The 12738-nt window shown below is 49.2% G+C and overlaps 1 protein-coding gene across 7 annotated transcripts in view; it reads left to right on the plus strand.

Annotated features, from left to right (window-relative positions):
- SLC14A2 (solute carrier family 14 member 2) overlaps positions 1 to 12738 on the plus strand; it is a 429946-nt gene that overhangs the window by 259346 nt on the left and 157862 nt on the right. The window lies entirely within an intron of this gene.

The raw sequence follows: 12738 nt of genomic DNA on the forward strand, positions 1-12738 counted from the left end.
CACTGTGCCCAGCTGAGGTTCAGAGCCACAGGGGGCAGGGACAGAAGTAGACAAACTAGCAAATTTAAGCAGGTCCGTCTCTGCCTTTTCACCAAGTTCTACCTGGTTTCAGAAAGAGGGAGGATTTCCATGGTGCTGTGGGAAGAGAGGGCTCAGACGCTTTCTTCTGAGGACAACCCAGGTCACCGTGAGAGTCAAATAACACAAGTAGCACTTGTCACCAGCCTCTCACACCTGGGAGGTGTGACACTGGCCTTCATTGCAGAGGTGAGGACAGACAAGTGTCCTGGGCTCCATATGCAGGGGGTGGGGAATAAGGAAAAGGGGGGAGGGGAGATAACATTTACTGAGCCAAGGTCATCAACTACATTGCTCCATTCAATCCACTCAACAATTCCCTGCGCGTGGGCTCATTGTCCTTTTTACCAGAAAAGCACCTGATGGTCGAAAAGGCTAAACTTGCCCAGGAGTACAGATAGAGTAAGAAACGGGGGATGCCTGAACTCTGAATGCCCAGCTCTTTCCACTCCGACAAACTGACTCACCAGAGGCATCAGAGGCCATTCCCAGCTCTGTACACGCCCAGAGAAAGACACAGAGTGACTTTCCAGTTGTGTCCTGTCCAGAGACATTTGTCCTGATAAAGGGCCTTGGGTTCTTATGTGAGAGACACATAAAATAGTTGAGTAAGAAGATTCCAATCTGTGACTTGTGCTTGCCACTCACCAACTTTGTGAACTTAACTAAGTCCCTGAAACTTATCTGTAAAATAAACACATCTCTCTGGAAAACATGTCAGTAGCTGTGCAGTTCAACTGAAACGGTATTTGTGGAAATGCTTTGTCTTCTGCTTTGCCATGGCCAGATAGAGAAAGTGTCATTGCCTCCATTCACAGAGCTGCAGGTGAGAGCAGGACCCTGGCATAGAGACAGAAGAGTGAGGGCTGCCGAGGTCCCAGGGCACAAGGTCAGGGTGAAGCAGGAGCCTGGAATGCAGCCAAGGTCTGATAAAGAGTTTCAAGGTCAGAGCAGGACTGGCAACAGAAAGGGACTCCCGCAAGGGCTGCTTAACACCTGCTAGAATTTGAGTGGTCCCAGAGTCCTGGGCAAAGCCAAGTCCCCCTGTGGCGGGTGAGTCACGTGCTTCCAGCCTGGGGAAAGGAGAGTCCCGGGAGGAGGCTGGCACATCATCGTGGCTGGCCAGAGCAAGAATGCCAGGAGGGCTGAGCTCCGACTCTGCTTTTTGTCCTTATCTCTGAATCTGACAGTCTTGTTTTATGGCTCGAGAGAAAAGTGTAGGCTGTAAGACCCTAGAGGGAACGGATCCTATCTGAAATGTTATTGGATTTCCCACAGAGCCTAGACGAGCACAGAGCTCAAACTCGTGGTCCAGAAAGGCAGCATGCTGTGCCGTCCTGTGATCTCCCCAAACTCACTGTTCCCACGATGAACTTTTGCATCAGGCAGATGACCCTAGAGGGTTTGTTAAACAGACAGATCCCCAAGTCCCATCCCTAAAGAATCAGATTTTGGGGGCAGAAGTAAGGCCAACATGTACATTTTAACAAACCACTCAATTATTTCCAGTGCAGGTGAAAAAAAAAAACAACTTGCATTGGGGGAAAAAACTTTGAGAAACTCTCCGGTGTCTTTTGCTTCATTTACCATCTTGTACTGAAATAATCTGCATATGGCTCTGACTCACCCCACCGGACCGTGAGCTCCCCCAGGGCAGGGCTCTGCGCCTTCTCATCTCTGAACCCCGGAGCCTAGCGGGGCACACTGTCGGTGTTTGGTTGGGCTCACCCGATCTGGAGGGCAAACCCTAAAATACATCCCGATTCCATGGCTAGGGCTGGTGTGGTTGACAAGGGTCACTGAATCCCCATATACCATCAGTAAGGGCAACAATATTGAACCATTGGATGACGAGGACACAGAGCTGGAAGTATCCAAACTCGTTCTTCAGCATCTGTAGAGCAGAGGCACAACTTGGGATCCCTGCAATCACTTGTATCTGTACGATTATGACCCAAGAAACACTTTGATCAGCTAATCAATGTAATACAGTGCGCCTTATAGTTGCTTTGTAAATGAGGAGGTCTAATGAGGTTAACTGACACGTTCAAGGTTACACCATGTGTCAGTGTCAGACCCAAAACTGAGACCCAGGTCTCTGGATGTTCTGAGCACCATTTCCTTAAAACCCATGATTCTGAGGAGGATCTGTGTTTTTGTTTTTGTTTAAGGTGGATCAATAAAATCTTTCTTTAATACCTCTACTGCTTGCTGTGGGGGCATTTTTCACAAGAAGAAGAAACCATCGTTTTAAAGTGCCCTGGACAGCTCTTGCTAGAGACGTGGGCCATGGGAAGTCTTCCCCAGAGCCCGCTGGGATGCTCAGAAGGGAACAAAATTGAGTTAATTAAATGTGTAATTACTGTTGATTGTGGCACCCAAGCTTCTTTTAGGTCAGATTGACGATGCAGGGGCGAGACAGTGTTTGTGACGTGTGGCAGTGCTGTGTATGTTTTTAGGCTGTGGGGACCCTTCGTCTTGGCCCTGGGATTATTACTTAGAGGCGGGTCTTATTGGATTGGGGTCCAGCTGCAGTGGATTTCACAGCATGAGTTCTGCAAAGGGTGTCTCCACATTACACACATTAACCACGAGGGAACTGTCCTCTGCTTGGCACTGGCTGAGGGGTCCTCCCTTCTGCTGTGCCACATCCCCTCCCAGACAAGTGCTCAGCAAATCACACTGATGTGACCAACTCCAGGTCTGGGTTTTATGTATTCTCCTTTCCTTTTCTGTTCCTTTTAATTTTGGTTGCTTTTCACTGTAACCCTCCTGGTTTAATGTTTCTTTCTGACTCTATAGGTTTGCCTACTTCCATGTCAAGCTCCCTGCAAAAAGAGTTCTTTGTAGTAAGTTCTCGGGCTTCACCTCCACTTTTTTTCCCTTATGCAAAGTCCCATACCTCTTTCTTGGCAATCTCCAGTTAAAACGCTAAATTACAGAAGAGGATGGACTCCATCAGTAGCAGGTCTAATGAGAGAGTCTATGTCCCTTTCTTCCTTGCCCACCTGTCCTAATGATTCGAAAAGAAATTTCTCTGATAGCTCACCTGCTGATCTGCTGCAGGGTCGTCAGCCTCATGGATTCAGGGTGGTTTTCCCCCGTCAAAAACCCTCCTTTCATGAGGCTCCCCCTACCGCTGGGAAATGGGTAAGACAAGGGATTGTGTCCATTTTTTCAGATTCTGAAGCTAGGGAACCAAAGAGCAAGCTGCCTCGCCCGAAGAACAGCCACTTCCTGTCTCCTGCTCTAATGGGCTTCAGTCCTTGCTTCTCCTCTGATCATCCTCGTGCCATGTGCTCATGTGTCCCCAATAGGATGGAAGGGAATAATCTTTGTTTTCATCTCCAAGAATGTTCCAGTGGTTCCAGCTGTGGCTACAGTTCATGACTGCAGGGATTTTTTTTTTTTTTTTTGCTTGTTTATTTTCTTTTGAGAGATTCTATCTCGACTCCAGCAAACTTTCCAGCACACAGTACTTTGAGGCAGCTGGACGGGGGCGGGGGGGGGGGGCTGTTCTTACCCTGTCATATGTCCTTAAAATAACAGAACAGGGGAGGCAAGCCCTGAGGGTCCCCTTGAGGTACCAAGGATAGCATAATGAATTGGCTAATCGTAAACCATTCACTCCTGAGTTCCAAGTGGTATGGTAATGAATTGCCAGCAAGCCATTCGCCAGACTGCAGCCATATGGTGAGGGATGGGACCCTGGCACATTGTAGCCATACTGTGGGTTTGTCTGCATAATTGTTCCCATCCAGGACCTTCCCAACTCTACGGCTGCTAATTAACGTCCTTTTTAAGCTTCTGTTGTCAAAACGAATCGTTTGTTTGTTTTATGAGAATAGGTCTTTGTCTGATCTGGTTAGTAAGAGTGACCATTAAGAAACTGGAAATGTGTTTGAGCTCACGTAAAAATATTTGAGTTTCACCTCTTGCGTTACCCAGTGGGGACCAGGACCTAGCAGGACTGGTCTTGGTAGCATCTTGAGCCAGGAGCTGATTAAAACCAACAAATTATCATCTTTCCCTACAGAAACGCAAATGAAGATTCAGTTCATTAATTTCTCCACTATTCTTCCTGTCTGTGGACATTACTCTAGTTGGATCTTTAGCTATAAAATGTGGATTTTATGATAATAGTGGTGATAATAAAAATAATTAGGAGAAGAAGGAGATTCGTTTATCAGAATAAGACACCCACACTCCCCGTTGGTTTGAGGAGACAGTAAAATTTTGGAAACAATGTTGTTTCTTCTTCACTCCTCTGCTATTTTGGTTCCCTGCCTCTTTCATTGGTTTCCTTAGCCGTTACTCCACTGGGGCTGGAAAGAGTTTGGGCAAAAACAAAACAAAACAAAACAAAGCTACCCTGGGAAGACAGGCAGAGGAGGACCTACTACCAGCAGATATCAAAGCCGATTTGAAAAGAACAGGTTTATTAAGGGTTTAGGAGAACAGCGGGGTGGGGAGGCTGGCTCTTATGCCAGGTACACAGTGTGTGTCCAGTGTCTCTGTCCCCTTGACCATTGCCACTAAGACACAGACAGGGACTGACCCCTTTTCCCTCCCCTCCCACATCCACCCTCTGACAGCCTTTTCCCACTGAGACTGCCTGTTGTTCCTGTAAACTGATCTTCCTTCTGTAACAATGTTGAAGAGTAATGAGGAAATGGAGGGAAGAGGGAAGACGATGGAGGTGAGGACACTGGTGGGGCTGCGTTCCCCAAGAACGCTCCTGGGCCTCCTGCTTCCTAGACACTCAGTGGGAACAGTCGCTCTGCTTCACAACTTTCTGGTTTCTCCCAGCATCCGCACACCGCACCCCAGAAACAGCCAATGTGTTAATTGCAAGGTCAGGCCAGTGTCTCACGTGGCATCTGGGACGTGGTATGATGCAAACAGATTTCCATATGTGGTCCCTTCCAGTAGTCCTCGGCCCCCGAGCACCCACACCACGTGAGAACTCGGCTTCTCGGGAGACGCCGACATTTTAATTGGAAGCATCTGTTGCCTTTTCTGTTATTTTTGGCCAGGTTTGGTTTATTTGTATGAGCCGGTGTTTGTGTACAGACCCGCCTGCGTGTTTCACAGGAGGCGGGACGCAATGCCTAGCATCACCTCCTCTCTCATTTGCTTCTCAAATAGCTGACTGGGACATGCGACAGGGCACTTGCCTTCACCACGGCTGTTCTCTGCTGGGTTTTTCTCAGCAGAATTTGGGGTGGGGAGAGCCGAACGGAGAACAGGAAATCACCTTCCTGGGGAAAGTAGAGGTTTGGGGGAGAGAGGACTACCCACCGGCCATTCCTCCCAGCTTGAGTCACACACTAGCAGAGGTCACATCCCCGGGCCCCCGTGAGCCTCACTCACGCCAGCCGCTGAGCCACTGCCCTCACCCAGAAGAGCTAGCTCTCTTCTCTCCATCAAAATCCACAGAGCCTTCCTAACTAGCCTGGGCATACACTCAACAGTCCAGAATCAATGTGTCCTGGGTTTCTGCTGGATTCTGAGCTGTAGTGGTTTGAACAGTGTCCCCACCCCCAAGAGGTGTTCACTGGGAGCCTATGAATGTGAACTTCTTTGGGATAAAGGTCTTTGTTGAGCTAATTAGGGTAAGGATCCTGAGATGAAATCATGTGGACCAGAGTGAATCCTAAATCCAGTGATGGAGGAGACAGGAAAGCAAGTGACAGAGAGGGATCAAGGCCATATGAAAACAGAGGCAGAGATCAGAGCTTGGCTGCCACAAGCCAAGGAATGCCAGGAGCCAGCAGATTCAAGCAGAAGCTAGAGATTTGTCCCTAGAGCCTTCAGAGGGAGCATGACGTCCCCAACAGCTTTTGATTTTGGGTTTCTGCCCTCCAGGACTATGAGAGAATTCATTTCTGCTGTTTTAAGGCACCGAGGTCATAGTAATTTGTTATGGCAACTAAGCAACCCTGGGCTGGGGTGACACGGTGCCTGAGAGTCTAAGAGTGAAAGGGAATTGGAGTTGGCCCTGGACGTGCAGTTAGGGGACTTGACTTCGCCTCCCTGATCCACTGCGTCCCCTCAGGGAGGTCACAGACGCCCCCTGGGTCTTACTATCCCAGCCTGTCCACTGCACAAAGTGGACTGGACTTGTCTACGGTCTCCCATAACTCTGGTATTGTTTTGTGTACAAGAGAGAGGTTACATCCACATGTGATGATGACATTGTAAGCTTGAGTGCCACGTTGAAAAGCAGACTAAAAGGGGCATGTGGCTCAAAGGAGGGGCAAGTTCAAGTGTGGTAGAGCCAGGTGAGGCTCCACAGAGGAAGCAGTCTCTGAGCTCAAACACGTATTGGTGAAAGAGAAAAGGGAGACAGCATGAAAGGGCAGGAGCAGTAACTGTGTTAGGGTTGCATGAGTGGGTGATGGTGAGGAAGTGGGCTGGAATGGAGCAAAGAGAACCCCGGAAACACCACATCCCCATTCACCCTGAAGTCAGCCTTCTGTCACCTCTGCCCCACAACGAGGGTCCCAGCACCAAGGGGTGTGTTTTGCTCTGTAGGAGAGATTGGGCTGCCCCTCCACTCATGCGCATTCACGCATTAAGGAAACACTCACTGAACACCCACCAGTGTCCAGGGCACTGCAGACTCAGTGGTGAGCACAGCCTTTGCCAGCAGTGAGCTGCAACCCAATGGTGGAAACAGACCTTTGAGTGTGTAGCTATGTTCAGAGTGGTGGGAGTTTTAGTCAAGCTTGTACACAGAGTCCTAACTCAGTTTGGGGAGTTTGGCAATCCTCCCAGAGGAAGTGAATTTTAAGCTACCTGAGAAATGGATACAAGTTGGCTAGTTGACAGGAATGGTGAATGCTTCCTCTTGGCTCTCCTTCATTTGAGTGTGTGCAAAATAAGAAGGCAGAAACACACAACAGGAATAAATAGGGCCAGTAGGAAAAGGCAAGAAGAATAATCAATTAGAATAACATGGCAATCCGGGCCCGCCTGCCACAGGGCAAACATCCCTGCTCAAACAAAAGCCTTCCATCTACCCCGCTAAACCTGTAACACAAGCTTCAAAGAGATTCAGGGCACCCTACTTTTCTCAAAGGCAAGAAAGACTGGAGTGGTTTTCAGAAAGACATTACCCAGTATCATTAACAGAGGCACCTCAACTCCATGGGAACCTGATTTGGGTTGATCGCATGTTCCCGGCCGGGGTGAGCTCTTGAGTCTTCCTGTGTTGACCATTGGCAGGCTGGTCCTCATCTATGTTCTTGGTGTGACTTTCCCATCTCTCTCTCAGGTTTTGAAAGATGGTCCTAAATTCCTCAAATCCAGGGCCTTCATCTCTCCTTTGCTTGCTAGCCTATTCATGTGTATCTAACCCTCTACAAAGTTTTCCTCTAGAAATAGCCAGTGTTTAATTGGTGAGTCCCCTCCAACCTTCCAGCATCCATTCATACGGACCATAGATAGAAAGCTGTCTGAAGATACAGAAGCAGTAATTCAACAAGACTTTATTAAGGGCTCTCAAATTGAAATCATCGTGCTCATACAAAAACACCTGTCCTCGAGTTTACAATGTGGTTGTGAAAACAAGACATAAACATATAAAAATGTGAGCAGATTCACAAAATGTGGGAATCACAGAAGAACTCTGAGTTGACTTCATGGATAGCAAAGCCAGCCTCCACCAAATCATTGCCTTCAGGTTCATCCAAGGCAAAACGCTGGAATGCAGGACCCTAGACCCCGGCCTTGGGATTGCAGATGAGTCTTATTCTATCCTGGACTCTCCAGGGTAGCCGATCAGCTTGAAATCTCTCTGAAATGAACGAAAAGAAAAATGAAGACTCCACATGCCCTTTCGTGGAATGCCTTCCCCAGTCTTCCCCAGCTCACCCGCAGACTTGGCAGCTTCCATCACGTCTCCCTTTGCCGACAGGGACACAAAGGGAAGTGGACCTCTGCCTCAGTCCCTCTCTGTCATCCCCTCCCTGTCTCTCTCTGTGTTTCTGGCTTTCAAGACCTGTCTCTCTCTCTCTCTCTAATTCTCCACAAGCTTCCTTTCTGTGTTTTCCCCTCTCACCACCTGCCTCTTTCTGCCTCTCAGTTTCTATCTCTTTCTGGTTCATTCACACAATTACAATTTTCAGAGAAACCCACTACCCATGTCACAGGAGGCCTCAGTTCTAGCTTATTAGCCCAGAGGAGATCAAGGTTTAAAATAAGGAAAAGATGTTTACAGGAAAGCCAAGATAAGGTTGTGACTGCATTTGAGGTCACTGCGGGGACAGGGAGGAAAAATAAATTGGACAGGATGGAAAAGTGAAGGCTGCAAGGCCGGGTTACATCATGTTGGCCACCTGCTGCTCCAGTGGCCATGACTCTGCACCCGGTGGGCCCTCGCCCCTGCCTCGCTTGGCTCGTTCTCACAGGAGGAGGCAGGGCCCAAGCCTCGGAGAAGTTCCGCTGAGACAAATTGCATTCATGGAGGAGCCGGACTCGGAGCTGCAGGTTGCTCCTCCTGGAGCACAGAGCATCTCAGGTCATGGGTTGAGTCTCTGTGGCCTGAGAGGAATGAACGATGCTCCTTCAACTCAGGACGGGGCAGGGGGCCTCCGAGAGGAACTGGTCTGCCCTTCACTTAACAGAGAGGGAGTCTGAGGGTATCCGGAGCTCCACAGCCAGCTGAGGGCAGGGCCCAGCCCGCCTCCTCTCTCTGGTCCCTGCCTCTCTGATGGGCAGGACGAGACCCTTGACCCCTCTGAGCATCAGGGTCTTCTCTGCAAAATTAGGGGGCACAGGGGAGAGCATTTCCAAGGGCTCCTTTCGGAGGTACCAAGTGTTGTTTATGGTTATTCTCATTTGAACCTGACTCGGTTCTGCATTTTACAGTGGTCACCAGAATTCCCACATTATGGGGAGAGAGTCCTACGTTATCTCTGTGAGATTAAGTAAGCTCCTTAAGATGCTGCAGCTCAGAGAGCTGGAATTTGTTGTTTTTGTTTTGTTTTGTTTTGTTTTGCGGGGTAGGTAAGCAGGTACGTAGGTAGGTATATTGGTTGGTTGATTGACTGATTGACTGACTGGTCTTCTTTAATGGAGGTGCTGGGGATTGAACACAGGACCTCGTGCATGCTAAGCACGCACTCCACCACTGAGCTGCCTGAGTTGAAATTTGGATCGTGATCCCAGTGACTTATCTAGTGCCCCTCTCCCCCGGACCACCCCACCCACTGTACTGAGCACAGGCTTGGAGGAAAAGGAGACGAGTGTGGAACTGATGGCCAAGCTCCCCCACGCTCCCAGGCCCCTTCAAGTTCCCTGCCCCCAAGCCACCAGTGGCGGGCAGAACCAGGTTGCCATGCCGACAGGAAAGCAGCTTGGCCCACTCTTCTCAGGAATATCACAATGTCACATTCCCCTTTGCCTGCCAGTCCGGGTCCCTTCCTCCAGAAAGTCTCCAGACAGCAGAAAGGGCCCTCTTCCCAGCTCACGTATTAACTCCCCCTAACTGGCGACTGAGTCGCTCTCAGCCCACAGCCTCACTCTTTGCTCCAGACTTCGTGGGGCACGTTACCTGGGCCAGAGGGTTTGGCACCAGACACATCTTGGCGCTTTCTTGTATCCAGGGCATCACTTTATTACATACAGCCTCCCCATCCAACTCTCTGCTGTGTGAGGAACTTCTCTCCTTACCCAGGTTACTACTCCTCCGGGGCGGGAGCTCTTTGGAGGGCAGTGGACCCCTGAGATTCTAGGATTTATATAGTCACTTAAAACATCTTTTTCAGATTCTGATATATCATTCATAGTGGTGGATCCTCGCAGGACAACTTTTCTGGAAGACCCTTGTCCCCCAAGTCAACCCCTACCTTTTAAGGTCCACTTCAAATACTTTCTTTGCAGCAACCCTGGCCCCATCCCTTACTCTAAGTGGAGTCAGGAACCCCCCTCCTGTCTCACGGCCTTTTAGGCACATCTTTATTATTGGCTGATCGCACTGGTTCATATTTATCTGACAGATATCGAGATGTCTCTCCATCCAGAAGGTGAGCACTGAGTAGCACCAGGTGTCCCAGCCAGGAAGGTTGCAGGCAGGGCGGGGTGGGGGGTCTCATACATGTGCTTGAGGGAGAAAGAAGTTGGAATTCAGTGGGAAAGGAAGAGAAACGAATCCAGGCGTCCCAGATTCCCCCATTAAAATTGCTCCCATTTGGGTCAAGTGCTGCCACTTGGGAGGAACCTTTTATAAGAAGTTCTGCCTTGGGGAAAAGACACAAACCCCAGTGACCATGGCGCCATCACACAGGGGTCGCGCCTCTGTCTGTATATCAGAGGATTCGCTTTTATGGGCAAGGCACCACTGAGGGAAACACCCAGGAGATGAGCAGGGTTTGCAGACAGATCGGCTGTGATGTCAGAACACTGCCTCATCAGTATACTCATGGCAGGGCCTCATAGGAAGAGGGAGGGAGGAAAACGGGCCCTCTGCTCTCAGGGAGGACAATTAGCAAGAGGCCAGCTGAGGGACTAAGATCTGAGATGCTGGTACAAGTCCAAATGGGAATTAGGAGGCAGGCAAGCTGAGGCAGGAGCCAGGGTGCATGTACGGAAGCCTACCTCAAGGGAAAGAGAAATGCTTGGAGACGGCACACCAGTGCCCGCGGAGCATCCCTGGGCAACAGGCTAATTCCGGTTCCTGCCAGGTGATGCAGGTGAGGCTCCCAAATGAGCTCATGTCCTCGTCAGGTGTAGCTCAGGACCTGGGGTGAACTGGACCAGCCTGGAAGGAGTGGGGAACAGGGGAGCAAAGCCAGATGGGGAGGTTCCTGGGCCAAGGGGAAGAGTCCTGTCATACTTTACCCCTCCCACACCCAACAAACTGCCTGGTCCCGACCAAACAGACAAGAGAAATTGGTTAGAATGCGGTTTAGGAGTGAAAGAGGCTTCCAGATACCTTTCCATCATCTTGGCAGGTAACTAACTCCCAGCTTTCCTGGCCAGGCCCTGCTTACTGGAACCCTTTGTCCAATGCCACAGGGAAAATGCAATGTCCCCTCCACGCTATTGCTCATTACAAAGAAAAATGACGGCTTGATACTCTTCCAGCAAGAGAGAACGATCTATTTCATTCAGAAGTTTGGTAATTGATTAGGGCAATAGATTTTCTCCAGGGCAGCCTCTCTGGGAGAGTCTGGCTCGGGCACCAGATTTACATACATCAGGCTCTCTCTGCCTTCAGAGTTTGACTCAGAGGATGAGATCACAAGGCCATTACTGGAGTGGGTGGTGGGCTGCAAGGGTGGGGAGGCAGAGGGAAATTCCCAGACATCATTTCTCAACAATGAGAACTGTGTCTAGCTCAGCACAGGTTCAAGGACTTTTCGGTCAGCAACTTTTAGGAAAATCCATTACCAAGTGTCTGTCTTCTCTGAGATGTGATCAGAGCCAGTGATCCTTTGAGGGTCTCTGCTGACCAGGCTTCAGTGTAGACGGGCCCAGAAATTCACCACTAGCCTGTGTGGTGCCTAGTCTGACAGGCGCCCGGTGATGGCCTCATCCTGAGAGTGTATCGTGGGCCCACTGCAGAGGTCAGCGGGGCCAGCTTTTAACAAGCACTTGGTCTCTATTACAAACACCATCTAAGGAGCATCCTGATCTTATGCACAAACCTTTACTTCTAACTCTCTCATGTGTCTGTGGATCAAATCCTGTCATTTATCCCCCAGTGTAAATATAAGTCATTAGGGTCTCTTTCCCAAATAAATGTTTACCTTAAGCTGTATGACTAAATCTCTGATAAGGAAATCTGTAACATCATTGTATTGGTAATATGTGTGGGGAAGGGATGTAAATGTACCAGGGACGAAGCATGTTTTGTAATTGTGTAATGATGCTCCTTTCTCTGTGTCCCAACACCATCCTCCAAATTAGTGGGTGATCTATAGGACTCAAACACAAAGTCGATTGTGATGCATTTAGTTACAGTAACAGCAGTTTGAATGTAGCCCCAAATGCAAAGGTTGAAGGCTTAGAGTGTTTCGATCTTACCTTCATACATGTAAAGAACTGATGGGTGACTTGGGGCTAGATTAGCTGGCCCCAGTTGTCTGAAAGTCCTCAGTAAGAGGTGGGTCTGCACAGTCAGGACTGTGGCCCCATAAATCATAGGGACACAAAGGTGTCTCTCTCGGGTGATCTGAAAGAAAGAGAAACTCAACTGGTCTGTACCATTCTCACTGTACCTACTCAGACCCACGATAGAAGAAGTTTCTCCCTTGACCAGCTGAGGACAGCCCCAATTTCCTTGAGGACCCCACAGACTGAAAAAACATCTCCACCTCCTTGCCTGGAGTGGCGAGAAACTGTAACCTTTCACGTCCCTCCCTGGGTAAGCATCCTGTCCCTTCTGCCCTGTGGCTAGTCATTTCATCTCTAGAACGAAATAGTTCGTTCTAATCAGACTAACAGCATCAGACACAAATGGAAAAAACAAAAAGCTTGCCCCAAGAATGATTTCAAGGAGGTGGACATCTACCCTGATAAAACGTAAGTCCAGCCTTGTAGGTGAACTCGCCTAACTTAGAAAAGTGCTATGGACACCCGAAGTGGGAATTCTAAGGTAGACTTGACCCCGTATTTCTTGTTGAGCAAATGGTGATACTGGGAAGCGTACCA

Source organism: Camelus ferus, chromosome 30 (genome assembly GCF_009834535.1).
Source record: "Camelus ferus isolate YT-003-E chromosome 30, BCGSAC_Cfer_1.0, whole genome shotgun sequence".
Lineage (NCBI taxonomy): Eukaryota > Metazoa > Chordata > Mammalia > Artiodactyla > Camelidae > Camelus > Camelus ferus.